This window comes from Choloepus didactylus (assembly GCF_015220235.1).
Source record: "Choloepus didactylus isolate mChoDid1 chromosome 25 unlocalized genomic scaffold, mChoDid1.pri SUPER_25_unloc1, whole genome shotgun sequence".
NCBI lineage: Eukaryota > Metazoa > Chordata > Mammalia > Pilosa > Megalonychidae > Choloepus > Choloepus didactylus.
Genome location: NW_023637606.1, coordinates 7,322,631 through 7,336,231, shown reverse-complemented (window position 1 = coordinate 7,336,231; position 13,601 = coordinate 7,322,631). Strand labels below are relative to the sequence as shown.

General features: G+C 40.8%; 1 pseudogene; it reads left to right on the top strand.

The window, feature by feature from the left end:
• Nucleotides 1-3,509: 3,509 nt before the first annotated feature.
• Nucleotides 3,510-4,430, top strand: LOC119525325 (annotated as a pseudogene).
• The last annotated feature ends 9,171 nt before the right edge of the window (nt 4,431-13,601 follow it).

Genomic DNA, 13,601 nt, shown 5'->3' with positions numbered 1-13,601 from the left:
TAAAGTTACCTATTTTCCTACTTTTCCTTATATCATGTTTGCAAAGAAGCCAGTATGTGAAGCCCAGATTTCAGGAGTGGGAATTACGCTCAACTTTCTCGAGAGAGCAATATCTACATAAATTTTGGAATTCTTCTGGCATGCTAGATTTGTCTCTTCTTATGTCTTAATACAATAATTATTTATGTTAGTATGGACTCATGGCATTTAGTTTTGAGTTGTGATAAAATGCAGCTTTACTCTGTTATTCCACTTTGGCCATGGGATCTCTTCCCTGCATCTCTTTGATATGCTGCATCATTGAGGGCTTTATTTTAAACCTACTTACTCTTCGGTAATGCCAGATGATCCACCCTTCTTGTGTATTTGTTTTCCAAGCCTAGTGTCATATTTCTCCAAGGAGACTTTTATTGGAGAATGGTGTTAAAAATCAAGGTCTGGGCACCATCTGTGCTCCTGGCTACTAGGAACTCTTGGCCCTCTCCACTGATAGGATAAGGAAATACATGTGTGTCTACTGACCTGTGAATTTACACATATCCATAAATATTTCTAAATGTAACCATCTGTATCTATACTAACCCATTCATGAGTTTATGCTGCTATGTCCAACTCTAAGACATTGCTATACAGATAACTCTCTTCCTCCCCATGCTTTTCTGTAACCTCCCACTCTAGAGTGAGAAATGTATTCCCCTCACTTCCATTTATTTAATTGCTTGATACCAGTCTACATGTATAGAAGAAAGAGAATTTTTTAATTCTTACCCTGTTGTGATATAACTTTATCAACTAGAGTACCATACTTATGTACAGTATCCATTGACTTCTCATTACAGAATCCACTCATATCTAATATTAGTAGATTCAGCACCTTTCCCCCAAAACCTTCAGTGAAGGCATGTTGTACATTTGTAATACAGCTGGATTATTTTGTAATATTTTGAGTTCCATCCTAGGGTTCCCTTGGTTTTGAAAATAATTTTTTATTTGAATACTTTAAGGTTGACTTTTTGTGTTGTAAAGGTCTATGGGTTTTAACAAAGGCCTAATATCACCTGTCTACAAATACAGTATTATATAGAGTTGTTTCACTGCTCTAAAAATTCCCCTGTACTTCATCCATTTAACCCTTCTCTTCCCCCAAACACCTGGCAAGTAGTGATCATTCTATTATCTATTGTTTTGCCTTATCCAGAAGGTCATATAATTGAAAGCATATGTATGTAGTATTTTTAGAATGGTTATTTCAATTAGCAACAATTTTTTTAAGATTCATCCATGTCTCTTGTGGATGGATGGAACATTTCTTTTATCTGTCAGTGATATTACATTGTGTAGAGAGAACACGGTATGTTTTTCTTTCATTTAGGAGATTATACATCAGACTATTAAAGACAGTCATGTGTAGGTTTCTGTGTGGACTCTTAAGTTTCAAATCAGGTGTTTATATATATGTAAGCACACAGTTCCTGAATTGCATGATGTTTTAGTTTCCTTGACTGTTCAAGCAGATACCAAGCAATGGGTTGACTTATTCAATGGGAATTTACTGGCTTATAGGTTTGAGGCTGGGAAAAGTCCAAACCAAACCATCAAGGTGATGCTTTCTTCCTGAAGACTGCATTGTTCTTGGGCTTGCTGCCTGTGTTCTTTTGTCCTGGGTTCCTCTGTCACATGGTAAAGCTCATGGTGGCTTCTCCTGGTCTCTCTCCCCTCTTCCAGTTTCCATTGACCTTCAGCTTCTTGCTTCCTGATGCTTCTATTTGTCTGAATTTTATTCTGCTTATCAAGGACTCCAGTAATAGGATTAATACCCAAATCTATTCAGTTGAGCCTTACCATAACTGAAGTAACATCATCAAACAGTCCTAACTAAAATAAGTTCACATCAATGGTAATGGATTAATTTTAAGAACATATTTTTCTGGTATGCATACAACTCAAAGCCACAACATATGTAAAACTATGCTTAGTTTACAAGAAACTGCCAAACTGTCTTCTGACTGTACCATTTTTTAATCTCACTAGCAATGAATGAGAGTCTGTCTTGCTCCACATCCTCAGCAGCCATTGCTATTGCAAGTGTATACGTTTATAACTATTTCAGTAAGTGTATGATGATGTATCATGGCAGTTTTAATTTTGAAATTCACTAGTGAAAATTATCCTGATCATCTTTTTGGAGGCTTATTTGCCATCCATATATATTTAGGGTTCTGTTCAGATCTTTTGCTCATTTATAATTGGCTTTTTGCTTTCTTAGTGTTAAACATTCTTAGTATATGTGAATGCAAATTATTTACCAAGTGTTTTGAAAATATTTTCCAAAGTCTGTGGATTTTCTTTTCATTCCCTTATAATTTTCTTTCAGGGAGCAGAAGTTTTAAATTTTAATAAGGTCCAATTTATAAATTTTCTTCTTTCATGGATCATGCATTTGGCACTATATCTAAACACTCATTGCCAAACTATGGACCTCTACATTTTTTATATATTTTTTTCTAAAAGTTTTATACTACTGCATTTTACCTGTAACTGTATGATTTGAGTTAATTTTTTGAAATGAATGCCATCAGTGTGTAAATTCCTTTTCTGTTTTGCATGTGGGCATCCCATTGTTCTAGCAACATTTGTTGAAAAACCTTACTTTCTGTGTTAAATTGCCCTTGCTACTTTGTCAAAGATCAGTAGATTGCATTTCTGTGGGTCTATGCCTGACTCCTGTAGCATTAGCCTATAAGTCTATTTCACAAAGACAGCATTGTTGATTATTGTGTACTTACATTTAGGCTTAAAATCTGGTAGGAAGTGTCCTGCAAATTTATTCTTAATGAGAATTGTAACTAGGTTTGTTACAATTGTCATAGAAACTTTAGATTTACTTTGTCAATATCCAGGAAATACCTTCTGTCATTTATAATTGGATTAAGTTGAATGTATAGATCATTCTGGGAAGAAATGGCATCTTAACAATATTCAGTGTTCCAGGCCATAAATACAGAACAACTTATTTAATTAATTATATATATGTAAATAACTTTTAACTTTTTATTTTATTAATATATATACAACTAAAAATCTCTCATTTGAACCGTTTTCAGGTGTGCAATTTGGTAATATTTATTACACTGGAAAATATTGTTCTATCGTCACAACATCCATTACTCCAACTTTTTCATTATATGGTACAAAATGACTGGTTGCAATGATTGCTGAATAAACTAAAGTCTAAGAGCATTTGTACTGGAAGTTTTGCCTTGGGACAATGTTCACAAATATGGATAAGATGGTCAACCTGCAACAATATCAAGGAGAAGCAGGGATATTTGGTTTCCCTACCATTTTCAGATAAATGGCTCTAGATCTATATATATATATAAAATAAGAAATAATTAATTTAATGTGCTCCCAATACAAACCATAGCATTTATGTGAATTCACTTATTACTGCATGTGGCTAAATTTGCAGTGGTTTGGGCTGTTTTTCCAGAAGTTTCATCAGCTACATGAATTCAGAAAACCAAACAAGTGTTTCAGAATTTATCCTCCTGGGGCTCTCAGAAGATACCAATGTGCAGCCCCTCTTCTATGGGCTGTTCCTGATGATGTACCTGGTCACTTGTATTGGGAACCTGCTCATTATCCTGGCCATCACCTCTGACTCCCACCTCCATATGCACATGTACTTCTTCCTCTCTAATCTGTCTTTTGCAGATATCTGTTTCACCTCTACCACTGTCCCAAAGATGCTTGTGAACATCCAGACAGAGATCAAAATCATAACCTATGAAAACTGCCTCACCCAGATGTACTTTTCCTTGGTTTTTGGAGTATTAGACAATTTCCTACTGACAGTTATGGCCTATGTCTGCTTTGTGGCCATCTGTCACCCACTGCACTACATGGTCATCATGAAACACCAGCTGTGTGGTCTCCTGCTGCTTGCATCCTGGTTATTGAGTTTTCTGGTGTCTCGTTTACATGGCTTAATGGTTTTGGGATTGCCTTTTTGTACCAAATTAGAAATTCCCCCCTTTTCCTGTGACCTCAATCAGGTAGTCCAACGTGCTTGTTCTGACACCTTCCTCAATGATTTAGTGATGTATTTTGCAGCTGGGCCTCTGGGTATTATTCTACTCACTGGTATCCTTTCCTCTTACTGTAATATTGTAGCCTCTATTTTGATAATTTCATCAGCTAGAGGCAAGTAAAAAGCATTTTTGAACTGTGGATCTCACCTCTCAGTAGTGTCCCTGTTTTATGGCACAGTTCTTGGAGTGCATCTTAGTTCTGCTGTTATCCAACACTCCAGGGCAAGTGCAGTAGCTTCAGTGATGTACACAGTGGTCACTCCCATGTTAAACCCCTTTATCTATAGTCCCAGAAACAAAGACATAAAGCATGCCTTAAGGAAACTGTTCAGCTGAGAAACATTTTACTTGATAAGCATCCTTTGTCTGAAGTTTAGAATTTTGTTCATGTTTAACAGATTTCAAACACTGTGAGATCTAATTCTAGATTTTTTTTTTTAGTTTGCAGCAAGATAATCTGCTGTTTCCCTAATTTCTAGAATTTTGTGTCTTTAATTTTTATATTATAAAACCATCCATTTATTCTGTTTATTTTTAAAAAATCAGCTTACTTCTTTCATCATATTCCATGATTTCAGTGTTGAAGGCAGTATGCTGCCTTAATTTTCAGTAGCAGAATATTTAATGCAGAAAATGTGGTATATATATTATAGGAGATGCTGTAGGGATGAAGTTATGCTGCAGTCTGTGATACATGAAATCAACTGCTCTTGTGTTATATGCTTATGGTCAAAATCATTTTTTTATTCAAATAGTGGCATTTCCAGGGATTATGTTACAGCTCCAGAAGGGGTCACATCTTTACTGTAGTCACCATCTGGTTAAGGTTTTTTTAAAGTCATTTGTTATTGTCAAATATAACATATATACATAGAAGTGATAACTTTCCTAGTGCAATTTAACAAGTAGTTAAAGAGCAAATTTCAAAAAATATTATAGGTCACAGTTCCACAGTTTCAGTTATTGCTTTATTATGAAATATAACATATATATACAAAGGTAATATCTTCCAAAGTATGATTTAACAAGTAGATATATATGAAATTTCCAAAGCTGTTATGAGTTATAGAACCATAGTTTTAGTTATTTCCTTACTGTAAAATATAACATATATACAAAATGGTATAGCTTTCAAATGACAATGTAACAGGTAGCTATAGAACAAATTTCAAAGGCTGACAGTTACACCATTTCAATTCTATTTTTCTAGCTATTCTAGTATCCTAGCAACTAGGGAAAAGAAAATTATATAAAGATTCAGTATTCATAATCCTTTGTTAAATTCTATCTTTTGTTTTGCTACCCCCTCCTCTAGTCTAATAACTTTCCTGATCTTTAGGGATGTCTAGGCAGTGACCACCCAAACCTCTTCATGTTGAAAAGGGGTGTCAACTTTATGAGTAAAGGGGACACATCTAGTTGTTTTTTATGTTTTTTTAATTTTTATTGGGATTGTTCAGATACCATACAATTATCTGAAGATCCATAGTGTACAATCAGTTGCCCCTGGTACCCTCATACAGCTGTGCATCCATCACCGCACTTAATTTTTGTTCAATTTTTAGAAACTGCATTACTCCAGACAAGAAATAAAGTGAGATGTAAAAAGAAAAAAAAAAAAATAAGAAACGGAAACTCGAATCCTCCCATATCCCTAACCAAGCCCCCTCAATTGTTGACTCGTAGTATTGGTATAGTACATTTGTTACTGTTTATGAAAGAGTGTTGAAATACTACTAACTGTAGTACATAGTTTGCAATAGGTATATATTTCTTCCCTATCTGCCCCTCTGTTATTAACTTCTAGTTGTATTGTCATACATTTGTTCTGGTTCATGGAAGAGTTTTCTAATATTTGTACAGTTAAACATGGACATTGCCCACCATAGGAGTCAGTTTTATACAGTCCCATCTTTTGACCTCCAACTTTCCTTCTGGTGACATATATGACTCTGAGCTTCCCCTTTCCACCTCATTCATGCACCATTTGGCACTGTTATTCTCACATCTTGCTACCAACACCTCTGTTCATTTCCAAATATTTAATTTCTTCATAGTTGAACATTCTGCTCGTACTAAGCAACTGCTTCCCATTCTTAAGCCTGGTCCTGTATCTTGGTACCTTATATTTCATGTCTATGAGTCTACATATTATAATTAGTTCTTATCAGTGAGACACTGCAATATTTGTCCTTATGTGTCTGGCTTATTTCACTCAGTATATTGCCCTTGAGGTTTTGTCATCAACCTATTTTTTTAGATGGTTTTGTTCACATGTCATAAATTCCATTCTGAGCAAGCAAACAATAGTTCTCTGTATGGTCACATATTTATGTGTTCACCACCTTCACCACTATCTGTATAAGGGCATTTACATCTCTTCCACAAGGCAGGAGGGAGAGTCAAAGAAGATAGAGAGGCAAAAGAAAAAGAAAAAAGAAAGAGGAAAAAAAATGACAGCTAGGAAGTAGCAGAAGGAAAAGTAACCTTAAACCAAAGTAAAGAGTCAGACAACACCACCAATGTCAAGTGTCTAACATGCCTCCCCTATCCCCCCTCTTATCTGCATTTACCTTGGTATATCAACTTTGTACATTAAAGGAAGCATAACACAATAATTCTGTTGGTTTGTCTCTAGTTTACATTGATTTCATCCCTCCCTCAATGCCTCCCCATTTTAAACACCTTGCAAGGTTGACATTTGCTCGTTATCCCTTGTAAAAGAATGTATTTGTACATTTTGTCAGAATTTTTCAACACTAGATTTCACCAAGTTACGCAGTCCCAGTCTTTATCTTTCCTCCTTTCTTCTGGTGTCTCACATGCTCCCAACCTTCCTCTCTCAACCATATTCATAGTTATCTTTGTTCAGTGTGCTTACATTGTTGTGCTACCATCTCCCAAAATTGTGTTCCAAGCCACACACTCCTGTGTTCTCCTATCACTCTGTAGTGCCCCCTTTAGTATTTCCTGTAGGGTGAGTGTCTTGTTCACAAAGTCTCTCACTGTTTGTCAGAAAATATTTTGAGCTCCCCCTCATATTTGAAGGACAGCTTTGCTGGAGATAGGATTCTTGGTAGGCAGTTTTTCTCTTTCAGTATCTTAAATATATCACATCACTTCCTTCTTGCCTTCATGGTTTCTGCTGAGAGATCCACACATAGTCTTATTAAGCTTCCGTTGTATGTGATGGATTGCTTTTCTCTTGCTGCTTTCAGGACTCTCTCTTTGTCTTTGGCATTTGATAATCTGATTATTCAGTGTCTTGGCGTAGGCCTATTCATATCTCTTCTGTTTGGAGTATGCTGCACTTTTTGGATCTGTAATTTTATGTCTTTCATAAGAGATGGGAAATTTTCATTGATTATTTCCTCTATTATTGCCTTTGCCCCTTTTCTCTTCTCTTCTCCTTCTGTGACATCAATGATACGTACATTCTTTTACTTTGTTTCATCTTTAAGTTCCCAGAGACTTTGCTCATATTTTTTCATTCTTTTCTCCATCTGCTCCTTTGTGTGTAAGCTTTCAGGTGTTTTGTTCTCCAGTTCCTGAGTGTTTTCTTCTGCCACTTGAGATCTGCTGTTGTATGTTTCCACTGTGTCTTTTGTCTTTTGTGTTGTGCCTTTCATTTCCATAAATTCTACTCGTTGTTTTTTTGAACTTTCAATTTCTGCCTTATCTATGCCCAGTGTTTTCCTATAGCCTCTATTTCTTTTGCAAAATACTCTCTAAACTTTTTGAATTGTTTTAGCATTAGTTGTTTAAATTCCTGTATCTCAGTTGAAGTGTACATTTGTTCCTTTGACTGGGCCATAGCTTCATTTTCCTTAGTGTAGGTTGTGGTTTTCTGTTGTCTAGGCATCTGACCTCCCAGGCCACGCCAATCAGGTTTTCCCAGATAAGAACAGGCTCAGGTCACAGAAGAAGGAAATATTCAGTATCTGGTTTCCCTGATGGTTTTTCTTAGAGGATTGATACACCTGTGCTTTTCTGCCTGGCAGGTGCACCTGTCAGTCTGTCACCCACTGGTTTAAGAGGGTTTGGCCTGTGGCTCTCCCGCCCCAAGCTTTGGGGTCTGGTTCCAGAAAGGCAGGCAGTGGAGCTGGGCCCCTCCCTTTCCTCTTGGGAAGCTATGCCCTCTCCAGAGAGGTCATCTGCATATCAATAAGTTCTTTGTTTCTCTGACTGCTGATCAAAGTGTTTTGATTTTAAAATGGCTGGGGCTGTCTTTACTGCAAAGTGCTATGGGCTAAAAAGGGCTGAGGTTTTCTCCACAGAGAGAGAAAGGCCAGAAAATCCCCCAGGTTCACCTGTCAGCCAGAGATAGCACCCGATGCCCTGGGCTCCCTGTCCTGAGACAGATATGTTCCCCGACTCTCCCAAGGTCAGTTGTCAACAAAAGCCTCTGTCTGCTTGTTGAGGATTCTCTGTGTTGAGCAGTTAACATTAAAACCCCATTTGGAGCAGGGCCGAGAGAGTGCTGCTCTCTAGCACCGCGAGGCTTCCGTGAGGGAGGGGCTCTCGGCTGTTGATTCTCAGCACGGGTCCACAGTTTTTACTTACAGATTTTATGCTGTGATCTCAGGCATTCCTCCCAATTCAGGTTGGTGGATGATGAGTAGACAGTCATGTTTGTCTCCCCGCAGTTATTCTGGGTTATTTACTAGTTTTTTGGTCATTTATGAATTGTTCCTGGGGAGGACTAACAGTCTTCCACTCCTCTCTATGCTGCCATCTTAGCTCCTCCTACAGCCCTTTCTTCTTAACTGAAAGCCCTGGTACCAGGCTCTGAAGTGGCTCCAGCTAAACCGCTGCTTGGAGTAGGGGCATGCCTCAGCTTCCAGACTGAAACTGGGACACCAACTTCTCTCTGAGAAAGCTCTCTTTCATTTCAGTTCCTCACAAGGTTCAGGGACAACTGGCCCTACAAGGGAACTCACTCCTGCCTCTTGGCTCATCACTTTGCAGGAAACATGGGCTCCAGTGGTCAATACCTTCTACTGCTACACCACTTGGGTGTCTGCTCAGACAATATAAGAAACTAAGCTTCCAAAAAGAAATTCAGCCCAAATGGCTCATATTCTATTGTAACAGAGTCTGGCCACAATACAAGTTGGATAATGAGTCCCAATGACCAGAAAATGGTACTTTTGATTTTAATATACTCTGGGATCTTGATAATTTTATTCATTGAACCAGAAAGTGGGGTGAGGTTCCATATGTTCAGGCCTTCTTCTCTATTCACGCCCATCCCTCTCTTTTTAAATCCTGCTCCACTTACCACATCCTGATAGCTAGAACTCCCCCTACAGCCCCACCCCCTTCCTCTCAAACTTCATCACCTCCTCCCTACCCTAACTCCTCTGATGACTTTGACCCAGCAGATCAAGTTCTGTGGGTCAGACCAACCCCTACCCCAGTCCCAGAACAACCTCCCCCTACCGCATCTGCAGTCAGTCCTGTCTCCAGCCCAAAAAAACCCCCTCATGCCAACCCAACAGACAACCTTCTGTCCTCAGGCTCCCTTCCTCCACTCCTTCCAAAACCTGTTCTTGGGCCTGCCATCATCTTCACCACATCCCAGAAACCCACACCCCACAACCTCTCCTACCCCTCTGCTAAGTAGTGGGCTCAGAGGTCATTGTTAAAGTGCATGTCCCCTTCTCCCTAGGTGACATGTCCCAAGTAGAACAAACATTAGGCCCATTCTCCACCAACCCCTCTCACTATATCAAGCAGTTTACCTACATCCTCCAGTCCTATGACCTCAGCTGGCAAGATCTTTTAATGATTCTTAACTCCACCCTACTTCCTGAAGAGAGAGAGAGGGTCTGGCAGGTGGCCAGGCAACTTGCAGACACTCTACACACCACAGACAACACCAAGCCCCAGGAGAACAAGCACTCCCTTGAACAGCCCTGAGATGAGACTACCAACCAAATCATCCTGACTTATGAAAGTGCAACCACTTCCAAACCTGCATCATAGTTGGCCTAGAAAAGGCATCACTCAAAACTATCAATTTTGATAAACTTAAAAGAAATCTTCCAAGAACCTACTGAAAACCCTGCGAGTTCATGGTCTGGCTCACAGAAGCCTTACTGCTCACACCTGTCTCACCCCAGAAAGCCCTGAAGGCTGCCTCTGGCTTAACTCATGCTTCATCTCCCAAGCCACCTCTGACATCAGATACAAACTAAAAAAGTTTGAGGAGGGTCCCCTTACCCCCCAACAAGACCTAATGGCAGCTGCTTTCAAAGTATTTTAAAATAGAGCAGAAAGTAAAAGGGGAAAAGAAAGCTAATCTTCAAATGATTGCTACTGCCCTTTCAGGCAGTCAAGAAGCAAAAATGTTAGCCAAACAGGCCACCTGTGTCCCACCGAGTCCCTGTTTTAGATGTAAGATGGCCGGCCACTGGGCTATGCAATGCCCAGATCCTCAGCCACCCACCCAATCTTGTCCACTATGTGGCCAGCAGGGCCATTGGAAAATGGACTGTCCTTGGACCCCTCTAGGTTTGCAGACATCCAGCCAAGAAGCCACCACAGCCAACCAGGCAGCTGCTGCAGCTGACTTCCTCAGCATTCTCGGCAAAGACTGATGGGGCCCAAGACTACCACCAGCCCCCACTCACATCGAAAATCAGGAACCTTGGGTAACTCCTCTAGTCAAAGGTAAGCCTCTTACCTTTCTCTTGGACACAGGGGCCACTTACTCAACTCAAAATTCTTATTCAGGGCCCACTAACAGCTCTGCCCTTCAGGTCATGGGGGTTGAAGGAACGACCTTCACACCCAGATGCATCCCTTCCCTCACCTGCCAATATGAAAACCCAATTTTCACACACTCATCCCTGGTCATTCTACATTGTCCCACCCACCTTCTAGGTGGGGACATCCTCAGCACCCTCAGTGCCACTATTACCTCACAATTGCCACACAGCAGGCCACCTGACAGTATACTCCTTCTCTCCCTGTTCACCCCTACAACAATAACAGAGGCACCAAATCCACTCCTCCAAAATGTTAACCCCTTAGTATGGGACACAGATAACCCATCCATTGCCCACCAGCACTCACCTGTACTGATCAAATTAAAAAACAAAAGTCATTTCCCTTCTGTCCTCCAATACCCCATCTCTCCAGTCCACCTCCATGGACTAAAACCCATTATTAATATGCTGCTTTCAAAAAAGCTACTGCAGCCTACTAATTCCCCCTGCCATATGCCCATCTTACCCATAAAATACCTGAGGGCTCCTGTCGCCTAGTCCCAGACCTCTGCACCATAAACCAAGCAGTCATTCCTATACACCCAGTAGTGCCCAACCCCTACACCCTGCTCACACTTATACCCTCACACACCTCCTATTTTTCAGTCCTAGACCTCAAAGAAGCCTTCTTTACAGTTCCCTTACATCCAGCATCCCCAAAACTCTTTGCCTTCACATGGACAGACCCAAATACCAATCATTCCTCTCAACTAACTTGAACAATCCTTCCCCAAGGGTTCTGGGACTCCCCCCACCTCTTCAGCCAAGCCCTAGCAAAGGACCTCTTAGAGTTTCAAGAAGCAGACTTAACTGTCCTACAGTACATAGATGACCTCCTTCTCTGTCATCCCAGCAGAGTAGCCTGTCTCAAATCCACAGCATCTGTCCCCAACTTTCTTGCTTCCAAGGGATATCATATCTCACAGCACAAAGCCCAAATAGCACAGCTGCAAGTCACCTATGTAGGCTTAACACTCACCCCCTCCTCCTGATCCATTACATTTAACCACAGATCTCTCATCTCTAACATGTCTTGTCCAAGCACAAAACAAGAAATCCTATCCTCCCTAGGTGTAGCCGGGTTTTCCTGCATATGGATCCCTAACTTAGCTCTTCTAGCCTGACCCCTGTATCAGGCCACAAAAGGAAACTTAACTGAACCTCTCAGTCCCTCCACTCCTGTTAACAAACCTTTCCAAACTCTAAAACAAACACTTATCTCAGTACCTGCACTTTGCCTTCCAAATTTCAGCGTTCCCTTCCTTCTTTACACTGCCAAATCCCACAGTACTGCCCTTGCCCTTCTCGCCCAGCTTATGGACAATAAACCTCAACCTATAGCCTATGTCTCAAAACAGCTACTCCCAGTACTAAAGAGTGGCCTAGCTGCTTCAAAGCACTGGCTGCAGCAGCCACACTTACACAAGAAGCTGACAAACTAATACTACAAGCCCCACTCACCATACATACCTGACACCATTTAGGCAAACTCACTTCCCCCAAAATACTAAACCTCCTCTCACCATCCAAAGCCCAAGAATTCCATCTCACCCTCATTACTTGACCCCACCTCATCCTAGGAGCCACCTCAAAACTCAATCCTGCCATGCTCCTACCCTTACCCAATCCCATCACTCACAACTGCACTGAATCCATTCAACTAACCCAACACCCCTACCCCCAATATCTTCCTTAAGTGCTCCCACACCCTGCCCAAAATTGGTTCATAGATGGAAGTTCGTACTTACACCAGGGAAAATGTATATCAGGATACACCATCATACAACCCCCAACACAGTTATTGAAAAAGCCAGTCTCCCCCACAACACCTCTTCACAAAAAGCAGAACTTGCCACTCTTACCTGTGTTTTCTCACTCGTAGGCAACATTCCCACCAATATCTACACCAACTCAAAATATACCTATCACATTGTATATAATGATGCTGCCATCTGGAATGAACAGGGATCCCTTAATGCAAATGGCACACCTATTACCAATGTGCCCCTTATAAAAAAACTTCTTGAAGCAGCATCCTTTCCCCAAAAGTTCTCCCACCAACTTCTTCACCTGAAGGAGACTACTTCCCAACCTCATGCAAACTCAGAACCCTCCTTCGACAACACACAGACTCCCTACTCCCAAGCCCCAAGCCCCCCACTGAAACAAAAGTACAGCATAGAGATTTAATCCTACTAAAAACACAAACACTGAAACAACCCTCCAGCTGACATGGGAGGGGCCCTACACAGTTGCCTTAACTACCCCCTCAGCAGTCAAACTACCAGAAAAACCCAACAACTGGCACCGTCTTAGCAAAGTAAAAATCTTCCATCCTCCTCACAAAAACTCATACCCTTGTTACCAATCCACACCAACAGGTCTCACATCCCTCAAGCTCTAAGAAATACCAGTATGGACCTCCAACCCCAAATCCCCCTCCTGCTAGTAACTGAAATCATCTCTCTGCTTTCATAACTCCCTGAATCCCTGAAACACTTCATCCTCGACTTCCTAAAGGATGTGTTCCTTCACGGTTCTTTCCCAGAATTCCAGTGGGAACAGATCCATAACCTATTCTATAGCCGCCACCCCCCCCCCCCCCCCCCCCCCCCCCCCCCCCAATGCACCAGCCTAACAGTTTTTCACTTGCCTTACTCCTCCTATCCCTCTCCCTAGTCCATGGCTCTACACTCCCTTATATTATCTCAAGCTTTCCCTTGCCTGGAAACTT